At 32.6% G+C, this 24,511-nt stretch overlaps 1 protein-coding gene across 2 annotated transcripts in view; it reads right to left on the bottom strand.

Annotated features, from left to right (window-relative positions):
- Positions 1-1,167, bottom strand: part of LOC125073756 — a 62,153-nt gene extending 60,986 nt beyond the window's left edge. For both annotated transcript variants that reach the window (XM_047684785.1, XM_047684784.1), the window contains exon 1: positions 989-1,167. The gene's annotated coding sequence lies outside the window, so the exon portion shown is untranslated. The remainder of the gene's footprint in view (positions 1-988) is intronic.
- Between the last annotated feature and the right edge of the window lie 23,344 nt (positions 1,168-24,511).

The raw sequence follows: 24,511 nt of genomic DNA, 5'->3' as shown, positions 1-24,511 counted from the left end.
CACGATTAACACCACATAGTATATGAAAATAAACGAAAATCGGTGTCATGTAATAAACTCGGCAAAACAATTTGTACATGACATTAATAACAGCTGTTGTACAGGTCTGCGATTACCGGAAGCGAGCGCTCAACCCCTAAAGGGGGAAGTTATGTGAACTCTGAACCACGTGGTATCAATTATTTACCTTATTTACCTTAAGTCACACGTGGATATCACGCCCTTCATATATCATCACAATGTCATCAATTGAAGGAAATCTTAGAACGATATATATCTAGATACAAAAGTCATACAATTTCTACAAAAGTCTAGACCAAATGTAACATCTATCTGTCTACGAAAAAGTATAGGATAGCGACTGGCGAAGCATTGCAGAGGAGCTAACTAAAAATGAAGAAATAAGACCGTAAATTTACAGACATTCCGCTTTAATGTTTCTACTTGGAATGTACATTCGAAAAGCGACTCTAAAACCAGAATGGAACGGTCTAAAATGCATCAAAGTAAATTGTATGATACGTACGACGGGCGCGACAGTAGACTCTATGCGGTTCCGTTAAAACGTCTATGGATTTTAAGGTTATTGCTAAAATGTAAATGTCAATTGGATGATACAGTGCACTCACTCAATGATTGCAACTTCAACGTTACATAAAACTAAACACACATTGATTTGACTTACTATGTATTATGTATGTATGTATTATGCCTTGCCAGTCGCATGCAATAAATAGAGCATTGAGTTTTATAAAGTAAAGATAAATTTCTAATCGCTAAAAATGATAAAAAAATATATATACTCTCATATTTACACTTTATTTCTAAAACGAATGTTCTACATAAAACTATAGCTACGTGAAACAAATTAAAGAAGCATTAACTAGTTTTAAATTAATGTAAAAATGTAGCATTCGAGCGGTCCAGCGACGACACCCAAATCTAGGGCACGTGTTTTGCAGACGAACGCTGCAAGATCTCAACTCACATTAGCCACAAACCGGTACAGTCCTAAAGAGTCTTATCCTAGAAGGTATCGATATACACAGTCAACAGAAACCGGCGATTTTTACTTTACGAATGTAAGTCGATCGCGAATTGTGACTCCGCGAAGACTTCATTTGGTAACACTTAAGTAACAATGCGTGCGTACGGCGCGACGGTTGCGGCTCGACTGAGGCGCCGCGAGGCCTCACCCTTCGCGCCCCCCGACTGCATCCTTCAAACGCTCCCTGATAATCGGGAGAAAATACAACACACAGTTGCAATTGGAACTCCGCATAGCATTCTTTTTTGGCCATGATTCAGCCGGTAATTGCGCGGGTCTTCATTGGCCGGTTCCTTGAACCCGACGAATGCGTCCGTGCAATGAGTGTACCATTATAAAGGACTAGTTAATTTGGAGTCCTTTTGTAGGCGTGACCGAGTACTTGAGCCTCGTATTTTAGCAGACTATCACTATGAATATAGATGTTTCATTTTGTAAGATGGGATATTTTGTTGTAAATTACGATCGTTTGACGACCAGTCTGTTGTTAGATCAGTTTCGTTCCTTTTGATTTAGAATTCGTATCGGGAATAATTTATTAATATAAAAAATACTTTGCTGGAAGGCTATTTTTATTAATATAATCATTTTTATTTGAGTAAACAATTATATTGCTTCTATAAAGTTCATATGAAAACAGATCATTAGATAGTAGCTGGAAATAAATTACATTACAGCAATAATTAATAATTAAAACTATAAATATGGTTGGTTATTACCTTCCAAAAAAAAGTTTTTAATACAAGACAATAAAAACAGAATTATAATTCAACGATTTAAATAAAAAATATTCCTTTATTCTTATAAAAGTCTTGGACGTTTAAAACCGAGCTTTTACTGCAAAAGGACGCAGTACAGTTATATTGTAAGCCATAAAACTGTTCAACGTTTCCACTTACATATGAAGTAATAGCAATTGTCGTTTCTTATAAATACTTTTACATAAAAAAAGCTATTACGAACTAAAAAGTTAACAGGATTTTGCAAAAATAATATTATCAAGTTTTAAAAACTTAATATCTTGCTCTACATATGCTACGCGTCCGTAGCTATCGTAGCACGTAGCTCACCGCTACGAAGCTTGTAAAATTTTTAAAAGTGTGTCAATTATAATGAAATAGATATTTTATTATGTTTTGGAATTTAAATTCATAATACCCTGCTATGTGTATTTAGATAACAGTAGTCGGTTACTCATTTGCAAGAGAAGTTTTAAACTACTAATTTAGTTGTACTAACTTATTACTAAAGTTGCTAGTAGGTTGTTTTCGGTCCGTCTACATTGCATACCGGTGTTAACTTTATGTTCAATAGCATGTAGATAAATTTGAAAGTTCCTTGTAAGTTCGTACTTCATTAAATATATTTAGAGATTTTAATTTTCGATAATTTAAGCATTTTTTTTGTAGAGATACAAAAAATAAAATGCTGAACAGACATGTTGTTCTTACCTTTGGTGTAACTTATTTTAGTTTTTACTTTATAAACTGCCGCGTGTTTTTATTACCAGGAAGCAACTTAAGTGTAAGATAACATTTTTTTAATTTTCTAAATGATATTATAAATATGAGTTTGAACGTGTCCTTCAAGGCGTATTATTTGTCTTCCTGAGATTCTAAATTTCTTAGTCAATCTGGATGGTATTCAGCTAGGCTGTTCAGAATCGGACCCAAACATAATACAAAATATGTATTGCTGTCGAACCCAGATACGCTAGGCCATTTATAAAGCAATGTGTTTTATGTATTTATTATTTTATAGCTATGATTTAATATTAATGATTTAATCCCTTCTCCTCAAAGGGAGAGGAGGCCTTAGCCCAGCAGTGGGAAATTTACAGGCTGCTAATGTAAAAAAATAAAATATGATTTAAATTTATTAAAAAAACATACAGTATTCTGTTTTCTAAGTGGCAGGGTTTTGTGCACATCTGGATACGTTTCACTCAGTCATCTATAGTCTATCGCCGAGCAACAATATTTACTAGTATTGTATTGTGGTTTGAAAATTGCAATGTATGTGTGGGCAAGTATAACTACAGGCACAAGGGACATAACATCTTAGTTTCTTGCTGGTATCATTGTAAATGGGCCATAGTTACCACTTAACATCAAGTCCATGAGCCCGTCTGCCAATGTTATAAAAACTATTTGATGATGTATCATGATGAACGTTAGTTAAAACATTTAACAGGATTATATTATTAATTGCTGTAAGTTTAATATATAAATAATAGAATATATAATGAAATATAAAGAAATGATTAATAAAAATAAATCGAATTCAAATTATATCTTCACAAGTCTGGACACTTATTCTCACAAAGCAATTAGCAATAATATAAACTAAAAAGCCTTTATTTATTGCATTTAATAATTCATAAAAAGCAATTATTCTCAACGTTAATAAAAACCGTATACTTTAATCCAGTTCTTTTTCTGGTCTAAAAATTTTATCTGATTAATTTCTGAATTCTAAATGGCTTTGAGTTTACGGAAAATTAAGCCCTAATGAAGGGGAATAGAATGGAAAATCGGTTCCCATGTAACGTCATAACTCACTTGAAGGACGTCGCGTTACATTATGTTTTGTGCATCCCCGCTGGAGACGACACGTACAGCCACGTAGACAAGTGCTTATGAAAAAAGGGGGAAAATATTTTCTTTTAATTTAACTTCCCTTGAGAGCAATATGGTCTTGTTGTATTAAAAAGTTAGATAAATTAAAAAATAATAACATTGCAATAGTCAATACCTATTATTTTATAGCAAGCCAATTTATCGGCAAGCGTTGTTCTCTTTGACCATGTTTTATATAATAAAACCTTCTTCAAAGGCGTTTTATAGATACTTCCAGAAAAAAAAAACTCTCCGTTACTTAATTTATTTTATTTTATTAATGACTTATCAGTAGCAATAGTGATGCAATGAATACAAGTGTATTTATAAAAAATTAAATATAATATATATATCTATGATATTATATGTAATTTGAAAATTATATTTTTAAATCTACATACTATATTATTGTATAATTTTATCTGTTAAAGTTTTACCAGCATTTTGTAAAGTTACTTTCACCAACCCGTTCTTTTCGACTATATATTATGTATGTATCATTGCCTTTGTATCTTAAGCTTATATATGTATACATGCCTCGTTTATATATAAATCTGTATATGTATAACAAAGTAACTTTTTAATGTCCCGAGAATTGAACTCAGGGGTTAAATTTACAGCCTAATAAGCTAAGCCAAGAAAGCAATATATATCATTAAGATATCATAATAACAACTACGGATAGCACTTGTTATGCGACTTGTACGAGTCATGTTAGGCGACATCGTTCAATTCCGGAGCGACACGCACTAAAACACCCACTAATGTTCACACATTCTCATATGTAACTGTTTCAAAATGTATTTGAATCCATATTACATAAATACATCTATTATATGTTATTATATTTATTTTTCGATACCAAATGATCGAATGGATCTCACGGTTAGTTGGTTTTCGTAGACTAAGGGACATCGGCTTTGCGCTTTGAGGAGAATTACCAGATTCATAAATAACAGATGTGGGTAAGTTGTTTGTGGTCATTTTCGCTTAATACGTTCGAAACGACCCCGTTGCATCTACAATCCGTACCGAACCATCACAGAGGTTTTAGTAGATAAGAATCATTAGATCGCATCAATAATTTGGTTGTCTCCCAGGAAACCAATTAAAAATTTACCCTGGCATAGCGAAATGTAAACGACGTTACTTAGAAAACCAATGTGCTTTCTTTATAATGCTACGACTCTTGTGTTTGTAAGTATATTGGCTCACTGATGTCTCAAGCCGGTATACAGACAAAGTATTAAGTATTTAAGTAATTAAGATCTAATATCGGCCTGTATATCCCAATGCGGAGCGATAGAATCCCTTATTCTTAAAGAGAAGGCTTGGAACTTTTCACTGCTCTGCTTAGAAAAAAATATTTGCACTCGCTAGTTTTTCTTTATATGAAACAGGTAGGCAGGCGGGCAGGCTTGATGGTAAGCGGTCACTATATCCGATAGACATAGGCGTCGTAAGAACCGAGAACCTACCTTGGGAAATGAGTAATTGTGTCCTTTGTGTCTGTAGTTACAATGGGTCACTCACCTATAACCGGAATGTAACAACACAAAGTATTGCTTGGCGATAAATTATTTGATAAATTGGTGGTACCCAATCGGGGCGGATCACTAGTCCTAAATAGACAATGTATCAATAGGAAATCCGAAATCACGTACTAAGTCTACAAGCTATTTGGTCCAGAGAAAGATACACCGACTGTTGGCATATACTTGAATTCTTATTGAACAAATATTCTACTAACCATTATGTTGGTTAGTATATTTTTTTCAATTTCATTTATTTATATATCGTTTTTTTCATTAAAAAGATGATTAGCGTGACAAGAGATAAAGTTCTTTTTTAAAATACATTTTGGTCTACAAATCAGCAATAAAAGCCTTCGCTAACGATTAATCTTAAAAAAAAATAGGCTACTGACACGGCCTTGCCATTTCGATATGTATAGTATTATTTATCGTGGCATATTTTTTTTCTGGCAACAATCACTTTCTTTACCGTACTTTTGATAAGTTTCCAATTTCATGCAGAGCGATTGCCATCTGACCTTCGGTGAGATTCGAGCCACGTGGTTCATTTCAAAAGAAACGTTACCTAATTCCATCAATAAAAGTTTAGATTTTCTTAAAGATATTTAAGAGACTTTTGTCGATATGCTATAACTGTACAGTGCAATTTCTTATCACCAAAATATAACTTTAGGTATATTTATTTAGACATGGTATGGGCATGTTATCTATTATATATTCTTGAGCATGGACGTGGATGGATATAGAGGAAGGGGACGACCAAAGAAACGATGGATGGATTGCGTGAAAGATGATATGGCTGGAAATAATGTTACTTGTGTGATAGCATCAGACAGAGAAGTATGGAAGAAGACATGCCGACCACAATTAAGATTGGGATAGGTAATGGCAGGAAGATGATGACTTGTTTGACGCAATAATGTAGGTAAGTCCGTCTGGGTGTACTCATTATCTATTCTGTTGTCAAGTAAGCGTTAAGATTGTTGACCATCAAATAAGCCAGGGTAACTAAAAGCAAGAGGGAGATAAGTTATAAAAAAATTGTAATTATCATAGTCTATGTCATGTCTTATTTTTATTTTGTAAGTTACATTTTCGAAACGAAGATCTTACGCGGCTCAAAGTACAGAGGCAAAAATCGTCATGTAACAAAAAAGCATAATGCCCTCTTTCTCTATTTCTACTGTGTACGCTTTATGTAAAATTGATTCAAGTTTTCTTTTGTTTCTGTTTTTAATCACATGGGCTATTAAATAAGAATTTTATTTTAGCCAATTCATTATTTTCAAACGCAATTTTTTTTTATCTCCATTTGTTTTATACTTACATTACAGTTCCACGGCTCTTACACGTCTTGGGACATAGCTTTTCCTTGTTCGGCTGCCTGGTGGCACATCAACTCATCTTCCAAATTTTGAATTATAATAAAGCTCAAGTACATAACATATAATTAGTTTTATCTTTATTTCTCGTGCTATTTTATTATAAAATTATCAATTATCTTGTGGGTATATATGATATTATTGTAAATTTATTGCGAAGAAACCCTATTTTATTTTTAAAAAATCTGAATGGAGAGTCACCATTACAAATAGTCCGAACAATTTGTTTGAAGAATTCATGTATAAATGTGTAATGTCCGAGGCGTTGCCCCAAAGTGTAAAATACCATAAGAAAATATACCATTTGATAAATGATTGACTATTGAATATTAGTACCAAGATTGATGTGCTACTCGTTTTGGACCTATGCTGTGGATCTGGATAAAATATTGATAACATCATGGATCAAATGTCATATTATAAAAGTTTACTTGGTGGTTTGTGTTGTCTGGATAGGTACCATCATCTCATCATATATTCTATCGCTAGAAATAATATTTATTAATATTGTGTATCGGTATGCAGGCTGCGTGAGCCAGTGTAAGAACAGGAACAAGGGATATAACATCGCAGTCCCCAACGTTAATGGCGCATTGGTTATACAACAAATGACTAAAATTTCATACGGCACCATCATGTAGCCCATTTGCCGCCTACCGACATCATTAAAAAAACAAGAAGATAAAACAAAATTTTAAGTTTCACCCGCACCACCTAGATGTCCGAAAATCTACAACAGCGCGATTTTCAAGACATTTTTTGCCTCGCACAACCACTCTGTGGAACCAGCTTTCGCCGGCGGTTTTTAAAAACCGATACGACTTGGGAACCTTCAAGAAAAGAGCGTACTCCTTCCTTAAAGGCCGGCAACGCATCTGCAAGCCCCCCGGTGTTGCAGATGTCCATGGGCGGTGGTAGTCACTTTTCATCAGGTGAGCCTCCTGCTCATTAGCCACCTATGAAATAAAAAAATACATATTTCTAGAGCCGAGATGGCCCAGTGGCTAGAACGCGTGCATCTTAACTGATGATTTCGGGTTCAAACCCAGGCAGGCACCACTGAAATTTCATGTGCTTAATTTGTGTTTATAATTCATCTCGTGCTCGGCGGTGAAGGAAAACATCGTGAGGAAACCTGCATGTGTCTAATTTCAACGAAATTCTGCCACATGTGTATTCCGCCAACCCGCATTGGAGCAGCGTGGTGGAATATGCTCTAAACCTTCTCGTCAAAGGGAGAGGAGGCCTTTATCCCAGCAGTGGGACATTTACGGGCTGCTAATGCTATAAAACATATTTCTATCAATTATATTTGAAGAACTTGAAATTTATGTCCGCTAATAGCTAATCAACCCTACCAACAATTCCTTCTCTGAAACGTGCTGCATCTTTTGGTATAAATCTAAAGGTTCAATAGCTTCTTCGGTTAGATATTACAAAAACATTTCCTCATTTGTTAAAATAGAGATAATATATTCAAACGATATACGATGGCAGTTTCATTATATGCAGAGGTTTTTATGTCTCCACGATGTTACATAATTAGCAATAGATCCTATTTAAAAAACCATTTAACCAGTCCAGTAGACAATTCGTTAAGCGCAAATGTACATTCGTCGTTTTTAGTTTATTTGAATTTGTTCCAAAAATCCGTCGTATTTTTTTTTAAAAGTGTATTTCGATAATAAAGTATTACTTGAGTTGCCTAATCTACCATTTTTATTGCCTTGACACAGTTAACTTACTACATTCTGAAATGCATGAAGTTATAAATGACGCAATAAGTTACTATGGTTTGCATCGAGCTTAACTTGTTCTCCGACTACAAATTGGAACACTTATATTTATTTTGAGAAATCGAAGGCTTTTTTATCGAAATAATTTATTTATTGTTACATTATTGAGGAAATTTGTCTTCTGTATAATAAGGAAGGCTAGGAGTTTAATATAACAGCATCCACAAATGATGGTCAGTTGATACACGTGTGGAATTCTATGTGCCACCTGCAGGTTTTCTCACCACTAAGCATGAGGTGAAAAAGAACTGAAATTAAAGATGTTAAACTTCGTGATACTTGTCCAGATTTGAATCCGCAATATTTGACTCAAATCTAACGTGTTTTATCCATTGAGTTTCCTAGGTAGGATAGTTTTTTTATCAGCTGCCATTATGAAATACGTCAGTGTAATTTACGCAGAAAAATCCAAAAACTCGTACTGCAATAATGTTTGTAACTATAACGTGTCCTAAATAAGAACCAATCAGCTGAATAAGCAAAAATTTAAATATGGAATCCAGGTACTGATTGCGGCGTGCTTTAAATGTTATAATTATCAAAGACAAACCCGCTTATTACTTCCTGATATGTCACGATTGTGTTCAGCTGTAATAGTCGACTTTTCTCTTACAGACTAGCTCTAGTGTAAGTACCTTTTTTATTTTATTAGAACATTTATAACAAGTGTTTCTTTTAATCCAAATATTATACTCTTTGTGTTTATAAGAATTAATTTTCATCCTATATTTTCCAGAGAGAGATCAAGAGGTAAAACTCTAAAATGTGATTTTCTTATGTTGTCCAATGAATATAATGGTGGTGACTACGTACCATCTATTAATGGATATATTATATACAAAAAAAAGTTTTTCTCTGACGTTTTTAACTATAGACAAGTGATGCTCTGCTGATAATTCCTATTTTATAAGAGAATTTTTTCTGGCTTTAATCAAGATATAATCACAGGATTAAATTTGATGTAGAAGTTCTGAGTCAAATCAAACACAAAAGAGATTAGGTTAGGATTAGGATAAGATTAAGCAAGGATTTGTTAGTGAATTCAGAGATTGAAAATTCAATACTTTTTCATGTCGCAGTTGGGTAAAAATTCAATTTTCTCAACTTTCGCCGAATCGAAGCTGAGCTGTCAAAATGTCATCTGACGGGACTGAATGACCTTGAACATCCTACGAAACCGGGTGAAGAATATCTAGTCTTAAATTAAGTGCTGGGCTTCGTTCGTCTGCCCGCGCCGTCGGGTCTCGGCTTTAAGTAGACTAAAATGTCTTAAGCTCGAAGAAAATTCATACAAATTGAGGCTTTATTTAGTTACGATTGAGTTGATTTTCGTTTGTAATGTGTGTCGTCGAAGGGGTGTGTAGCGGGCTCGGTCGGTGCGTCCTCTAAGAAAATGGAGACAATATGATTATATTATCATAGTATAGGGAAAAATACGATGCTATACAGATGTATTGAAATTATTGGTTTGTCAGCGGCTTAAGAAATTCCTAATAAATGGATATATTATGTCGGATATTTGATCTGGACTTGAAGTATAAATCAATTCAGAATCATGGTAACAATATCTCATTTATTGAATTCGCCTCATTTTAAACTGTTTTTTTTTTATACCAGGATGGATGATTAAAAATTCCACGGAATGGAGTTTGGGCAGTACCATATTAATTATAAGCTCATTCTTAGAGGTATATAATGTTAAAGAGTATCTAAAATTAAAAGTCCAATGACCTTTAAGTATGAATATCTGAGCTATTTAGTTAAGTTTTTTTATAATAATAACTATATAAGATTTCTTTGTTGACTAAGTTAATCGAAGCCTTACCTTAACATAGATTCCATTTCGCTGATCGCTTCATCTCAATATTTTCTACATACATCAAATCCTCCAAATAATATTATGTATAATATAATAATTTAGACGATCGTCTTTTTTCTTCTTTTATCTCATCGTCTAGCTATCTTGCATCCCTTTCTGGCGAGTCTGTGTCGCTCGCGGTTTTTTTTTATTTTTCACATTCTCGCTACACTGCTGATTGACGGAGACCTTAGTTTAGTGCGGATGAGTTCCGCTAGATGTCGCTGTTAAGTGTCTTTTAAGGATGGACATTAAGTGTTATAGATTTTTATACGGTGACATGATATAAACTATTCATCTTTAGCCTTACTTATTTGTTGTTTAGGGGAGTTTAGTTAACGACTGTTTTCTTTTTCTTCTACCATTGATTTGACATTCCATAGGAGACGACATTGTTTAACTATTCATCCCTTAAAACATTTATAAATGAGACGGATAAAGTTTAGTGTTGAGGAATATTATAGAGATGACCCAGTGGTTAGAAAACCTGAATCTTAACCGTAGATGTTGGGTTCAAACGTTTGGGTTTCAGCCAATCCGCACTGAAGCGAAGGAATAATCTCCTAACCTTCTTCTTAAACAGAAAGGCTTTAGCCCAGCTGTGGGACGTATATAAGCTTTTACTTTTCTTTCTTTTGATTTAAGATGTTATTAAATGTAAATGAAACGTATCATTAAGCAATTTTGGTATATTTCATGAGATACCAGTCCGTGTGATTTTCACAACTCTTGGTTAATGTGATCCAAATTTCTGAAGAATTGGGCTATCATTTGTAAAAAAATATTTTTACATCTGACTAATTTTTAACTTTTTATTTGTATAGATAAATATAGTTTTATCTTTTTATACTTGTCAGTAGTAAGATTGTGTTTTTATTATTATTTATTTATATTACATGGATAGGTACATACGCCACCTGTAGTGTTCAACCTTCACCCAAACAGTGTCAGGGTGAGAGGTTTAAGTTATTCCTGACACCATCAATGCGCTGCCAACCGTGAAGACTATAATTATACTGACTCACCCTTTAAAACAGCCGAAATGGCTTAGTGATAACATGTGAATTTTAATCGTGATCTTGGGTTCAAATCGGGACAAGCAAATTGAGTTTTTTTATGCATAATTTGTTTTAATTCAACTGTCACATGTGTATCAAACATCTTTTGGAATAGCAAATCTTCTCACCTTTGCTTTACTTAATTTTACATTTTGATTGATTATTTTTACTATATTACTCATATCAAAAATAACATATATTTTACGAAGTCAGCTAAAACTATTTTGTATATCATGTTCAATGCGATCTCCTCTCCGTAATACTTGATCTTCATAGATCCCATTAAATCTAATAAGGACGCCCATTTTGACAATGCATTCATGTAAACGGACAGAGAAATAAACCTTTCTATCCTTTAAACGTGTATATAAATTTTATATAATGATACAAAGTAAAAAGAACTATAGAGTGATAACATAGTTTCTTTTCCTATATGTTAATTTCTGAAGCCTAATGATCAATAAGAAAAATTGTCCAAGTTCAGTAATGCCCTGGTCGAGTGTGACCATATTGGTCCATCTTAAGGAATAGCCAACCATGGAATTGATGTTTTTATGTATAAGTGTGGGAGTACACACAGATGTACTTTCTATTCCTATGCTTAACGACTTAACTTAAGCATACGAGCAACACTCCCACCTTATCACTCCAAGTTTACGCTCACAAGTTGCCATCAACATTGCCATCTCATCACTCCAAGTTACTGAGGATTTCGTGATAAATAAATACAATAATATTTGCATTCGTTTGATCATGCTTTGAATCCAAGATCGCGCGATAAGCAACCTTATAATATAGCCACTAGTACAGAGGCTACCTCTAAAATGCTAATTAAAAAACAACCTTGTTTTCATAAGGTTTGTTTGTTTAAATGAATGTTTTCTTTGAAGGCGAACATCTCATTACCATAAATATTGTAAAGGGATTGTTTACTGAAATATCATTAATAATACGGGTATTTTTTAAATGTATTTTTTCAAATCTCAAATCCGAGGTAAGACTTCATATGCACTGACTGGCTACTAATACAGTTTATTAAGTACGAGTACTAAGTTCATTCTCTTCTTAGTAGCGCATGAGCCATATGCGGTTTACTTTTATACAAATCTAGTAGCGGTACACATCGGTATTGAATAATAGTTTCTCTTCCTCGCGGTTAAAGATTTGTCTGTGAACATAACTGACAGACAGTTACTATCGCCCTTATAATATTAGTGGGTTAAGTAAATATTGTACCCCTTTCAATAATATTGAGGCGCACGAAAGAGTGCTAGATTAAGGATAAAGTTTATACAGAAAGTGAGCGCAGAGAGGCAATGACTGTTATGGAATTTAATATAATATATTTGCATTATATTCAATGTAATAAAAAGTTCACACTGCAATGAAATAACAAGTCATGTCAAACTTGAAAATCAATAACGCGTTTTTGACATTTCTTTTTTTTTTGTAATAAAGACAAGGTCTAATCCTGCTGAGCCTAATTTTTGCTATTTTTCAGATCAATATATCTGTTTTATTTGCATAAACCAGTAGTTACTATTACAATGCCAATATTAATGAGCCACGTGGTTTTTAACACAACCACGACCTCCGTGGTCGAGTGGTGTGTACACCGGTTTTCATGGATACGCAACTCCGAGGTTCCGGTTTCGATTCCCGGTCGACTCGATTTAGAAAAAGTTCTTTAGTTTACTATGTTGTCTTGGGTCTGGGTGTTTGTGGTACCGTCGATACTTCTGATTTTCCATAACACTTACATTGGGATCAGAGTAATGTATGTGATGTTGTCCAATATTTATTTATTTACTTAACACAACCACGATTTAATCTCAGTACTAAAAGATCTTATAGCCTATATAGATCAACCTTATAATCACTTGACCAACGAGACTGCTAATAGCTTATAAACACAAAGAAAAGACTAAACCGTGTTTCTTTATAGTTGGATATTAAACACACACACACACACACACATGGTTGTTGTCCCAACATTACCCGCAATAATTCACGTGGTGGTTAAGATTGGGGTTAATTAAGTAAGACATAGCTAATGTGTCATCTGCGGGCAATGCATCAGATAACCGGAGCCAGTACTGGTGGCAAGATATCAGCGCTGCAACTTGCCCATTCATTGGCTCAACGCCAACTAACAACGATGTTCGTGGGTTGTATTTTTGGATGCGGTTGTTTTATTTAAGGTGGGAGACGAGAAATTATGTACCAAATACCACTGTATCAAATACCTTCACCTCACCTATGCTGAAAAATATTCTGTTAAATAATCGGATTTTTTTTTTCAGAAATTATGACGTATTTTTCACAGTAGTAACAAGTATAAATTTGTAAATTCAATCAGATTACACCGGGTTAAACGTTAGTGGGACACTGAATACATTTTTAAAACAGAATTCCAGAATAAATTTAAAAATAATCAATTATAAAATTTAAAAGAAACGTTAAAGAGCGTTTCTTTCAAAAGAAATTTCAAAACTAACGACTTTTTAACTCACTAATTGCACGCCTTGGGAATGAGATGATCACCTCCACTTTCAAATAACGAAACTATATTATATTTTTTAATAGTGTATGTCATTTAAAATTATTAAATATGACATCAAAAGCTTAAACCAATATAGAAGTGTAATACTTGCATATTGATTGTAAAAATTCTACCAGCGGTTCGGAAATGAACACAGGTCCAACCTGAGAAGAACCAAGAAACACAGTGGGATATTTTTTCTCATAATTATGGGTTTCTTTCTAATGAAAAGATTTGAGTAATTCTTTTATATCAGTAATACATACATTACGAGCCTGTAAATTTCCCACTGCTGGGCTAAGGCTTCCTCTCCATTTTCGGGGAGAATGTTTGGAGCATATTCTACCACGCTGCTCCAATGCGGGGTGGTGGATTACACATGTGGCAGAATTTCGTTTAAATTAGACATATACAGGTTTCCTCACGATGTTTTCCTTCATCGTCGAGCACGAGATGAATTATATACACAAATTAAGCACATGAAAATTCAGTGGTGCCTGCGTGGACTTGAACCCGAAATCATCAGTTAAGATGCACGCGTTCTAGCCACTGGACCATCTGGGCTCTTTATATCAGTTGGTTACATACAAAGAACATATCATTTGCAAAATATGTTGTTGTGTGTAGTGCTTAAAAAAATATTTATTACCGCATCCATGTAACATAATCGTTGTCCATAGATCGTCTCAAGCCAGTCTCAGAAATTATTATAAGAACAGGGTCGGGGAGCAATGTAAATTGTCAAAAATAATGTTTTTAATTTACGACGGTGACCAGCCTGACTTATGCCCGGTTTTATGATCCACGCGAACTACTCGGAAACAGAGTGTCGGCTTTTTAAGAATTTTACACTCATTTTACTCGCGGCTTCGTAACATTATATGTTTTAGATGCTAATTTATAACGCTCCAATATTTTTGTATTGATTGTACTTGTGAGGTCGTTTATGTTGGAAATGAAAAATTTATTAAACTATGGAAGGTAGGCTAAAAATCCACTACTTTAATTGGCGTTTAACAGTTTATGTGAATATTAGCTTTCATGTGTGTGTGTGTGTGTGTGGGGCTGGGGGGAGGGGGGTTAGTATAAGGTAGCCTGTGTGTTAAGTGAAGCTACAAGCTATCACTAATACAAATTTCATCGGAATCAGTCCAGACGTTTTTTCAACTTCAATACAAACTTACACGTATAAATAACAATAAAAAAACCCGTATAGAACAATTATTAAACAATAGAAATGAGAAAAATATATATATATATCTACAAGAGTTTGGTTAGAAAGTTGATCCATGCTTGTATTCCTTGTCGTTATAGGATATTTATTTGGTGGTAGGGCTTCGTGCAAGCCCGACTAGATAGGGACCATCGCATCATAATAAATTCTTGTATTTTTCTTCGAAGGGTGAATGACCCAGTGTAACTTCAGGCACAAGGGATATAACATCTTCGATTCCGTGGGTGGTGCCGCCTTAGGACTGAAAATGTTTAGTATATCTTTATCAGGTGATATGAAATAAACTCTCTTTTCCATCACTCGTATTATCTCATACGAGAGAAATAATATATATAAACCTGACATGATTCATGTGTATTTAAGGTGCAGGAGCAACGGTCAGCCTTATGTGCTTTCCAAAGTACGGTAATAAAAACATCGGTGGTGCTTTGGTGATTAATATTTCATACAGTACTTCTATGAGCAGTAGTGACCACTTCCCATGCGGTGGTTCATTTGCCATATTTGTATATCCCTCATTCCTTATTAACCTGACTTACTTCATTACATGGTATAAAAAAGTCACTCACCGCAGTCTGTCCTTATGTATGCTTAAATCTTTAAAATTACACAACGGATTTTAATCCGGTCTTTTTTAATAGATAGATTGATTTAAGAGGAAGGTTTCTATGTATAATACATGCACATTATAGTGGAGAAACACTGATAATTTTAGAGGTTTCTAAAGTGATGTCGTAAATAAATACATTTTTTGCGCTTACATTGAAATCGCTGGCTGAACCCTACTAGATAGATCAATTTAAGGTACTACAGTATTGTACACCTTAAAAGGATCTTCAAAAATGTCGCGATAGTATATATCTATCTCTTACGGATAGCCCACAATAACCATTTTTTATCCTTTACTTTTTACGAGAAATAATGGCTTTGTTTCGAAGCGATTTTAAGCAATACAGCATTAATCCTTATCCAATTAAATATCTTAAATACATTGTGCATTTAATATAAATCAATATGGCCTTTTACAGCATGTAATTTAAATGAATGTTTTCTAAGATACTACAGATTTAAAAACGCAAGGACATAACGGTTTGTATTGTGATTGAAAAACTGAACGTTGTAAGACATTCTGTAGTATATTTAGTATCAGGATAGCACCCGTGCGAAGCCGGGACGGGTCGCTAGTACACAATAAACTGGAACACGCTCAGTGATTGTGTTTAAACTAACAATAAAAAAAATAATTAAACCACAAATAGTGTAAATTTTTTTTTTTATGTCAAAACGAACATTGTTCACGGTATGTTCGAGCACTGAGAAAATAATTGCGCATAGATTATTATCACGCGGTTAAAACTTTGTAAGTTTTGTAACGAATGCACTTATTAAATATCGCGTGTCATAGTTTTAATCGAGCTTTTAATATGCGACCATAATTGACCAGTTAGCACTCTTGTAAACATGGTCGTGACATGACATTTCGTTGTGAAATAGCTTAGCGGTAATGCTGTTCTATAATTACCAAGTTGTAATTTAACAGCATTGGTTAGAACGCATGCATCTTAACCGATGATTTCGGGTTCCAACCCAGGCAGGCACCAATGAGTTTTCATGTGCTTAATTTGTGTTTATAATTCATCTCGTGCTGGGCGGTGAAGGAAAACATCGTGAGGACACCTGCATGTGTCTAATTTCAACGAAATTCTGCCACATGTGTATTCCACCAACCCGCATTGGAGCAGCGTGGTGGAATATGATCCAAACCTTCTCCTCAAAGGGAGCGGAGGGCTTAGACCAGCAGTGGGAAATTTACAGGCTTATCATCATCCTCCTGCCCTTATCCCAATTTTACTTGGGGTCGGCGCAGCATGTCTTCTTCTTCCATACTTCTCTGTCGGACGTCATCTCACAAGTAACATTCTTTCTAACCATATCGTCTTTTACACAATCCATCCATCGTTTCTTGGGTCGTCCCCTAGCTCTATATCAATCCACATCAATTCTCAAAACCTTTCTCACAACATGGTCCTCATTCCTCCGCATAACATGCCCATACCAAGACAGCCCTTTTCCAGATAAGTTCTCGTTTACCGGTGCCACTTTTAAACTTCCTCTAATGTGCTCATTCCTTACTCTATCCATTCGCGTAACACCACAGACTTACAGACTGCTAATGTAATATACTAATCTAATTTAATGTAGAAAATTAACGTGCTAATATATTTATGAAAATTAAATCCATAGTTCGAACGTCAATAGTTTCAATTTAATATGAATGAAACGAAGAGCACCTACTTACATAATATGATAAACTATAATCTTCTTCGAAATGTACTGCATCTTCTGGTATTAATTTTATAAATATTGGTTAAGTAGGTTTTCAGTTAGGCATCACGAGAAACACGCCTTCTCTTCCAAATAATTATATAATAGTGTATGTTTAGTTAAAACTGTTTTTATTGCTATTAACTTTAAAAAGAGGTTCATTGCATTGATTTATTTTTATTTTTGAGTTTATATTTAAAAAAATATTCTGCTTCAGTCAAAATTTAAACATGTTGTTTTAATATATAATTTTATGTCACTAAACTAACATCGTTTTCTTTATAAATTTTCAAAAAAAAAAATTAACATAGTTGTATTAATTATGACTGTTGGATCTCCCGCGAAACTTCGCGTTTTTAAAAATATCGAATCTTATGACAGGTTTTGTTTTGATTGTTATTTCATTGTAAACTGTAAGTCAGTCATTTGGCGCCAAAATGATGAAACCTCTTTTGAATGTTTTTTTCAATATCAAATAGTATCTAGTAACATTAGTTCAGTTAGATTTGATAGATAGAGTTTGTCGAAAACAATTTACTTTAATTTAGTTTCCGCTTTCTAATAAGCCACTAACTTTTTTCCGCTCTCTAAAATTCTTTGATAAATCGTAACAATTTAGTAAATCGTAATCAACAATACCCTTTAATTTTCTTCACATCTACGGATGGAGCTCTTCAAAATGAGACCATAACCGTTTTTATATATGCCGCTATCGTCCCATAATCATTGGGACAAAAATACGCTATAAATATATAAGGCAAGATTGAAAATGTGTTTATAGATTTGTTCAGAGAACAATTATATTTATTTTCAATTGTCTTATTGAGGATGTGTATTATTTAAGTATTGGTATTTCATTAAGCAAGTTTTATTTATATTGTAAAGGTAGACGGACTGCAAAATTAACCTGATGCCGCTACATCCTGTAGATATTAGTAATTTAGCAAATAAATCATTTCTCACATTATCAAAACGCCACCAGCTTTGGGGAATAAAGATGTTGATGTACTTTGTGTCTTTAGTAATTATCACATCATTGTCTTAATCTTGTATTATATTTTAAGCACTGTTATTTTAAGAACCGATTTGACCAAAAATGTATTCATACTGGTCGTGATAAAATTTGGTCAGAACTTCCACCATGCTTGTGTCCATTGTAAGCATGGATGATGATAGCTTAAAGAGAGGTATGGAGCATATTCCACCACGCTGCTCCAATGTGCATTGGATACACATGTGATAGAATATCGTTGAAATGAGACACAAGCAGGTTTACTCACGGTGTTTTCCTTCACCACCGAGCACAAGATGAATTATAAACTTAAATTAAGAACCTGCAATCATCGGTTAAGATGCACGCGTTCTAACCACTAAGCAATCTCGGCTCGGATAGCTTAAAATTTACCAGAATTAATCCTCATATGGCACAGCTTGAATCATCTAGAGATATGAAGTAAATCATAGTAAATATAACCTATCGTGGTTTACATATAAAATATGAGTATTATACTGAAAAATATTGAAAATACATACATATTTTAAAATAAAAATTACTACTGTACAAATCATGCATCCGTGAAGGAGAGTAGCAAGAATATTAACAGAATTTCTCAAGGGAGTTGAGTCCCGTTGAACCGCAATTCCAATTTTCTGGGAGAAAAATGGACCAGCATTTGTGTCGCCAGTTTAAGCGATGAGACAGGTATATTACTATCGCTAAAAGGTATGAATATTTCAATTGTAAATGGCACAAAATAAATGTGGAATCAGGAAAGAAAGAGGAAAAATTATCTTCAAAATAACATAGCGATAATTAAATAGAATGAAAAATTAAAAAAATATTATTCATACTTCTACACTAATATTATAAATACGAAAGAAACTGTCTGTCTGATACGCTTTCACTGCTAACCCTCTAGATTAAAGTTAAAGATTTTATATATTAAGCAAACTTGAACCTCAATATACCTCAAGGAAATAGGTTACTTCTATTATCGATGACCTCCGTGGTCGAGTAGTGTGTACACCAGTTTTCGCGGGTACGATTCCCCGGCCGAATTGATGTAGAAAAAGTTCATTAGTTTTCTATGTTGTCTTGGATTTGGGTGTATGTGGTACCATCGTTACTTCTGATTTTACATAACACAAGTGCTTTAGCTATTTACATTAGGATCAGAGTAAGGAATGAGTAATGTCCAATATTAAAAAATGGGGGAAACATGGCGGAATAAGCTCCTAAACTTCTTTTAGAATATCTTTCATCTAGTTTACTTTTATTCAATTACTTTTAACATTAAATTAAGAAATTAAAGGAAAGATAAGTTTTTATTAATTCATATTATCAAGTCAATCGTTAATATTTAAACGAGAACAAACGGCAAGAAACTCGCATAGCTGTTTTTTTTTTACTTACCAGATTTACAATTAATATTCATATTCAGTGGTATTGGAACCCGAGCTAAATCCATACGTATTTATCTAAGAAATATTATTTTAATAATGATTAGGAATATAAATAAAATACTATTATTTAGTTATAATTAATTTATTATATACTTATTAATAATTAATCTGTTATTGCTTCAATATTTATTGTTCTTATTTCTATAAATAGGGGATTTGATTTTGGTATATTGGAATATTATGGACCAACGCCGTGTTGAATAAAAAAAGTGACATACAATGTATGTATTCAACATAATATACATACATATATATATATATCTAATTATATATATTAAGGTATTCAGTTTTATGATCACATGTATGTAGTTTATTGCATTTTTTAAATTATATATTGAACATTTTCTGATCTTACTGACATTTAAAAACACTTCATATTTACTATGAATTATTTCGTTCATTCATATACATATAGTTTATTCTTCTGTCTGTTTTAAATTACTAATTAATTAATTCCAATATATTAATAACAATAATTATATCATTTATTGCGTACACGTTATATATGCAACACTATTATAAAACCAGAAGTGTTTTCAATTTCGGTAAGTCACTAAGTATGTCGCTCGTGAAATGTTAAAAACGGACAGTGATACGCCATTTTGATGTAGGTATCTGTTATAATAATAATATTTATTGCGTTGGTCACTTTTTTGACATTTCACGATCGTACTCAGCTTGAATTTGAAGTTCTTCTCACAGAATATTTAACAGAGTATAGACAAACGCATTCGATTCGATTCGAAGCGATTCAACTTATCAAATATCACGACACTTCTATATATTCTGATATCTTCTACAAACTATTGTTACTATGATTGATTACTTTTTTTTCTACGATATATATTATATTATAGCCGAAGATATATATGTATCAGTGTAGCTCTGGGTGTTTGTAATAAAATTAATAGTATTTTTTGGCTTCTGGCGTAACGATTGATGGACTGTGAGATCCATCGTTCATTTCTCATTCAAATAATTTTCATATGTTTGATTTTATACATTTTTAACACTTTAGATAATACGAAGATATTTTAAATATAATTAATGCCTTAATTTAATTTTGCACGTACATAAGACTTTCATGGTATTGAAAATCTATTTTCAATACATTTGGATATAGATATATTATTAAATTAATTAATTAAAGATAACACATAATAATCATACTTTGTCCCTATCATACACATCTCATTATATATAGGTAAGAGAGAGACGGATAGACAATAATGTATGTCTAGTTTAGTTTCGATGCATTTGTATTGTTGGTTCATTTATTCATAACAAAACTATTGAAGATCGCACATGACTATTCAGCATAAAGCTACTTCCACATATTTGCTAACAAACACAATAACAACCAAGTAATTGCAATCGTTTGAAATCAAGTGTGGCAGCTTTTCACTTGGTCTTATGAATGTTTTGTAACAGTGATATATTTAAGAAAACTTTAGTCACATTTTCTTATTCAACAGGAGTTAAAATTTTTATTTATCGAAAAAGATCTATATCTACAAAAATAGCTTAGAAAAGGAAAAATCGTTACAAATCACAAAAGCCTTTAGATTATATTTTATAATGAAAATCGTTTCTTATTTATTGCTGATAGATTTTATAAGGTAAAGGTATTACAAGTTTTCGACAGAATTGTAGCTGGAGTCTGAAAACTGGAGTCAAAAAACAAAACTTTTTTTTTTTTTAATATCAATTATCTCGCTAAGTTTAAATATAAACCAAATATCGTTAACGTCGTTCTAAAAGAAAATAATGGAAAAATCAATGAAGAAATTAACGAAACAGATGAAGACGATAGAGAAAACAAATCAGTTAAAACGGATGATCCTATGACTCTAGCTACGATACTGCAAACGGAGTACCTATTAAAATTAACACACATATACATACGTACTAATCGCCTAAACTATTTACTTAACTCGCAACACATCACATAACATCCTTAAAATCTCTTAATAATAATCTTATTATGATTTATTCTAATACACAAAAGTCAACAAGATGAATATAGACGTTATAATTTAAGTTAGCGTTTAAAATATCTATTATTCCAATAACAATATCACATATATAACTAGACAATAAATTAATATTAAATACGATAACGATCAACAATCATCTACATATATACATTCGATGATAATAGCTTGTTTATATAAAATACATCGCTTAATCTTAATTCGTATATAATAAGTATGTGCGTTATGAGTGAATATGATCACGTTAATGCGCGTTAAGTCGATGGCGCAAAAGCTGATATCGATGGAGAAGTGAAACATGACAGAGAAGCAGATGAACCACCTGGTACTCTTTTTGTTGATATCGACAGTAACGCTGATGCTGAAACAGCCGATGATGGGTTACCAGTTACATTTTCAAATTTAGCTTTTGCGCTAGTGACTCAACGATTTACTACGTTATTACTTCTAACACCGTCTGATAAAACTATATATATTGAAATACACACAGACAAATATTGGAATATATTATTTTATTTCTCTACATTTTGATAGAATCTAAACACATATATTTAAATAGTAGGAGAATCATTACGTATTTAGCTTAAATATAGCATACACAATTATTTTGTTTAATTATTTATTTTTTTTTGTTTTTGTGAAGAGTTTCTCAATCTAAAAGCTTTATCTTAAGATAAAGATGAAGAAATTATTTGATCGATTAGACGAACTTCAATTGAAAATTTTTCATCTCGATATTAAGCAAACTGGTTAAATCGACGATTAATTTAAAATAATAAATTTGATGTAATACGGTTTTCAAAAATACAAATTCGATGATTTATTCCAAATTCACAGATTGTTTACATCTATGACTAAACATGCAACAGTGATTAGATAAGAAAAACTTTTATCCTAACGACGTGATGAGAAATTGGGAAGCAAATTATCGCTAGTTAAAGATAAAACTTAATGCGTTCTATAGCAACCATAGATATAGGTGAAATAGGTATCGAAACCAGAATTACAATAGCATTACGAAGTCTTAAAAGTAGTCAACGTTTAAAATTTTATAGGAATAGGGGATACACCTATGTCAACAGAATAACTCGCGATACAAATACAATTTCTAAAAGGACAAAGATAATGGATCAGGAATATAAATTTGTAAAGTTATCAAAAACGTCTCTAGTTTAAGGGAAAAGAGTTTGACTAAAAGCCCTTTAAATTTTTCAATGATATCGGATATAAATAAATCAATATTCAATACGACAACAATATACACTAACATGAATATCTTTGAAATTTTAGATTTGAATATGGCAGTTTTCATAATCTAGATGTACTAAGTTTTTAATTATTCATTATTAATACTCATAGTAGCAAAGGAAGCGACTATTCAAACAACATTAAAATTAAAGTTGCTTTAATACAATAAATCAGAAAGCATTATGTTCACGATATATTTTTAATCGTTATCACGTGCGGTAGATATTTGACCTGATTTCAACACGAATAGTAAATCTATAGAAATTATATTTGAACTTAACGTTTCGAGTAGATTTGGTTATAAACTTAATGTTTTTTTCAAAGATGTGATTCTGGTAAAATAATGATTTCATTTTGTTTATATCTCCCATCTCATTCAAAAATACGTGAAGAAGAAGCAAACGAAAACAAATCTTCTGAAAAATCTACCGGAGTCTTACTAACGCGACGATATTGTCTTAGTCCCTGTTATATTTTATTCGATTTCGACGGATCGTAGTATTCCGTATCAAGACAAACCCTTTAGAGGATTACAAAACAAAAAGGACGGCTACTTAGTGCAATCTATATTAAATTGTTAATAAAGTATCTAATAGTAAAAAGTTTGCGGAGAATCTAGTATTTTGGGATGCTGCTTCGTCTAACGATACTACTGACAATACGGGACTTTGTTTTATACACATAACTCGAAGTATTGTGAATAATATGGCGTATTTGTTAAATGTCACTGAAATTTATCAAGAAACTTATTTTTTTTTTTAGATTTAAAAAATTTGAATGCCATTGACTTAATAGATAAACAACTAAACATAAAATAGACGCTCCAGCTGAAATAGATAAAACAAACAATTTTCATAATCCTAAGCATCAGACAGATCACATTAAACGCTAAGCACATGATCTAATTCAATATATCATAGTATTTAATAATATAACTATTACTAAGTTCGTTTAACGTAATATTGTCTAAATTACATCGTTTAATAGTCACTAAAATATGCCTAGCGAGATATTCAATATAAGAAAATTAGCGTAGTGATTTTTTTTTCGATATGTCAGGCAGTAAGTTCTCTAGGCCACAGAATTTTGATAGATTTGTTATTGTCATAAATGTATGTAGATACAGTAACAGTACAGCAGTGCTATTTTTTAAGAACGCACTTTGTATCTCATTCTTGAATTGTCGCCATTTTGGTGTATCATTTGAATTATACAAGCCATCGTCACTTAAAGATTTTGATATTGGATTACGATTTTCAAATGGGTTCAGTTGAATTTCAAGTCTTATAGCTGTCTTTAAATGTTTATTTTTAATAGTGAAATTTTTAATTAAGTTCTCGAGTAAAATATTTTCTTGAACGATATGTTAATCCAATTATTTCCTTTATTATGACTCCAGAAATCATTTAT

This window comes from Vanessa atalanta, chromosome 25 (assembly GCF_905147765.1).
Source record: "Vanessa atalanta chromosome 25, ilVanAtal1.2, whole genome shotgun sequence".
Lineage (NCBI taxonomy): Eukaryota > Metazoa > Arthropoda > Insecta > Lepidoptera > Nymphalidae > Vanessa > Vanessa atalanta.
This window is presented reverse-complemented; position numbering and strand designations above follow the sequence as displayed.